The 4,102-nt window shown below is 35.9% G+C and overlaps 1 pseudogene; it reads left to right on the top strand.

Annotated features, from left to right (window-relative positions):
* Window positions 1-414: 414 nt before the first annotated feature.
* LOC116585419 lies at window positions 415-512 on the top strand (annotated as a pseudogene).
* Window positions 513-4,102: the final 3,590 nt, after the last annotated feature.

Below are 4,102 nucleotides of genomic sequence, written 5' to 3'. Positions count from 1 at the left end.
ACGTTTTGAGGTTGCTGTTATTCAATATTTATTTCATGAAAGCTAAATCTGAATTAAGTAACTTCCCCAAAGGTTTCAGAGTTATAGAGGTCAGAATCAAGAAACAAATGGTGCACTGGGTGTGGTGAAAAAATAATGAATACTGTTTTTCTGAAAATAAATAAAACAATTTAATAAAAGAAAGAAAGAAAGAAACAAACAAACAAACAAACAAATGGTGAGTGCAATACTGTATTCACAGCTAGCACCAAACTTCCTTCTGAGGAAGAATGTTCTGGTTAAGGAAAATGTTCCTGTGGAGTCAATTGGGGTAGAAGACCAGGGCCTCTGGGAGTAGGTGGAGGCAGGAGCTCAAACTGCAAAAGAAAAACAAAAAATTTAAATAATAATGCTTTTCATTAAAAGAAATAAAATTGAGTGCCCACTTGGACAGTACTAGAAGGATACAAAGAAGATTAGCATGGTCCCTGCCCAAGGATGACACCCAAATTCATGAAGCATTCCACAGTTTTAAAAAAAACAGACAAAAAATTAAATAAAATAGAATTGGGGGATCACTGTTTTGGTATGCTCATGAAAGGAAAGACAAAAAAGGGAAAAAAAAGGAAAAAGATTGAAAACAGATTTCTTTGTAAAACTAGGTGCTATATGACCTAAAATTCAGAGAAGTCCCAGGGTACATGAAGAAATTTTGAGGAACAAGAATTGAGTACAAAGTAATTTTGCCTGTGTTCCTTGAATCCTCAGTCAAGACTAATGAACACTTGGTCAAGTTTTGCTATAGGAGTGCCTGGATGGCTCAGACAGCTAAATGTCTGCCTTTGGCTCAGGTCATGAGGTCCTGGGACTAAGTCTCACATTGGGCTTGCTTCTCAGTTGGAAGCCTGCTTCTCTCTTTCCCTCTGCCTACCATTACTCCTGCTTGTGCTCTCTCTCTTTTTATTCTCTGCCAATTAAATAAATAAATAAGTAAACAAATAAATATATAAATAAAACCTTTCAAAAAGAGAGAGAGAGAGGTTTGCTGTAGTTGTTGCAGTAGATTGGTAAAATGTGAACATGGGTCTAGATTTCAAACCTGAAATTTATGTGTGAACCAATCATACGTAAATGATAGGAAAAGTCTGCAGTTTGAGTCTCCTCAGTTCACAGACTTTTCTTCTTGTCAGTTTTCCTAGATCTTAGTCAGAAAGGGTTATCTAACATCTCTCTTTTATTTGACTTGTTTTCTTAGCTGAGCACTAAAGAAATAATTTATAGGAAAGCACAATTTAGGTGAATTTGGTCTGAAATATTACTGAAAACTTTTGGAAATTTAGTGTGAAATAGCAAAAATCCAGATAAATGTATTTTAAAAAGGATGAAAATTTATATGGTTCTATTGGTTTAAAATACATAATTTAAATTAAAGTGTCTCTAAGTAGAGACTATGTCAGCTTGTTTCAACAAATAGATAAAATAAATTTGTAATTAAGAGCATCTGCTTGGTTATAAAGACACATATGTTTTAGCCCATAAACTGAGATTATTCTCTTAAGTAACATGTTCCCTATAGTACTACTTGCAATTTGAGTCTCTTTGGAAAAACATGTCTAGATACATATTGAAATTCTGCATTATGTAGTGGTTGAGACTGAAGAGAATGTGGTTCAAATCCTGGCTCAGCAACCTCATATTCGTGTGGACTTGGGCAAATTTCTCACCTTCCCTGAGCCTTTGCGTGCTCTTCAGAATAGTGGGGTTTGGTCTATTTACTTCTGCCATTTGGTCTCTGATTCACAGTATCTGAGAGTATCTGGTGCTTATGCTCTGGCACCCAGCTGGGTTTTATTGGTTTCTTCATCACTGCCCTGCTATTTTAATGCTCTTTGGCCTCTCTTTCCCCATGTAGTATCTCATCTTTCAGGATCTTTCTAAGTTTCTTGAGCTTTTCACAGTATAGTGGACTTCGGGATATTGCAAATCCTACATAGTGACTGGTTTCCTGGAGACAGGAAGAGACAGGAAGTAGAAGTGGCTAGGCCAGTCAAGCACTATATGAAATGGCACAGTGCCAGCCCCACTGTGTTCTTTATTCGAGGACACAGAGCCTGACCAGACTGAAGAGTAGAGAATGTTTAGGACAATTTGATAAAGAATGGCAACGTCGTGTTGCAAAAAGCACTTCCAATGGATAATATGGTTCTGGACATTTTTAAGAAATATATCACGTGAGATAATGAAGCCTACCTTGAAAGGGCTTTGTGAAGTTCAGAAGATGTACCAGGACCTGGCACATACTGAGCATTCATTAAATGATGATGGTTTATTAGCGTGGACAGCTCAGTTTGGATTATCACCAATTCTCAGGTAGTAAAACTGAAGTTAAGATTAATTTAGAAAGTATTGTGATTTGAACATAGTGCTAAATCAAAATAAAGAGAAAGTTAAAATGACAGGATTCTAGTACAAAATACATAAACCCACCACAAATTTTATAAAACTATTAAAATTAAGTGTTGACTATCTGATGTAATGTATTGATATAAAATAAAGAGAAAGTTAAAATGACAGGATTCTAGTACAAAATACATAAACCCACCACAAATTTTTATTAATGCCATGCATTAACACTGTCAACTCTTATTTGTTGTTGCTCCAGTCTCCCCAGTAAAGCAGAGGAGTGGCCCATCCCAAAGCTACCCCACTTGTGGAATTGTATGAAGGGTCAGGAGATAGGTGTGGTTGCACAGGACCAGATTTCTATAGGAGAAAACTCAGAATGATGAGAACCAAGGAATCAGGAAATCCAAAGTCGTTTGGGAAGAACCAATTTTAGTTTTTTATGACAGAAAAATTCCATATTCCAGTAACCAGAGACAGAAATTGGAAACGGTGGTCATGGAGTTAGCAGTCTAACATTGGCTGGAAATCAGTGTAGATACACATGGTAACAGTGGGGGTGGAAGTGCCAGTGGGGCCAATTATTTTGAGTACCATCAGGTCTTCAGACTTACTTATATTTGATTGAAGATGCATTTATCCATCATTTTTAAAACCAACAACCAAGTTTTACACAGAATTTGGAATGACACCTGAGCTGATATAAATATTTGGCAAAATGATAGCCTCAGGGTTTAATCTATCCTATGTATGAATATCAGATAAACTGTCCTTTCAGTTTTGATTTGTTTTGTGACCTCTTTTTGATAATTTGTCAAAAGGACACCATGCTGAAAGAACAAAAATGAACCTGATTAACGCGAACTGTTCTAACTCACCAAAGATTGAAATGGTTGGAGTATGTTTATCTCTAATTTTTTCTGGTAAATCTGGGTAAATGAAGGATATTTCAGTAGCGTGAGTCACACTTATATTTATATCAGTACCTACATTTTTACTTTCATTGGCTTGCCACAGACTTAGGGAAGTAAAGCATTATTTGTTTCCAGTTTGGTGCTAATGTACATGACTAATGCACTAATAAATATTGCAAGCAAATCAATTGTACTTCCTAATAGCAAGGTGAACAGCAATAGCATTTTATGCAAGATCATAGGAGATGGAGCACTAGACATGAAAAGGGATGGTTCTAACCCTGACATTTCATTATTTCTTGGGATTTGTGCATCTTCCTTAATGTACAGTTAATGTAATTTGAGGTTATGAATCTTTTTTATAGTCTTCCCTTATATCTTTAAAGTTACAAATCTCAAGTTGTGACTAAAGCAGAAAGCATTCACAGGATTCTGACCGGGAAACTAAACTAACTCACAAATTTTCATTCTTCCTGGGGAAAATGTATAAATTCTATTTATTTTTCATTGGAATATATACTTGGGGTGAATAATGTTTGACACATATTTGTTGCTAATAAAATTCTCAGAATCTATCCCATTCAGTTTCATTGTTTCCGCCAGGGAAGCATGGGGTTGATATAACAAGAAAGAACAAACAAGGGAAATATTGGTTTTAGCCGTAAATGCAGTATGATTGTTCATCTCAGGACTCTCTGTGCCCACTGAGTTGTATTCCCAGCATTACTGAAGATGGCTTAGCACCTTATGTGACCAATTCTGTAAGGAAACCAAAAGAATGAATTCTCCTCAGAGACTTTGAAACA

Source organism: Mustela erminea, chromosome 2 (genome assembly GCF_009829155.1).
Source record: "Mustela erminea isolate mMusErm1 chromosome 2, mMusErm1.Pri, whole genome shotgun sequence".
In the NCBI taxonomy this organism is placed as follows: domain Eukaryota; kingdom Metazoa; phylum Chordata; class Mammalia; order Carnivora; family Mustelidae; genus Mustela; species Mustela erminea.
Note: the sequence above shows the minus strand (reverse complement) of the source record. Positions and strands in the feature narration are given on the sequence as shown.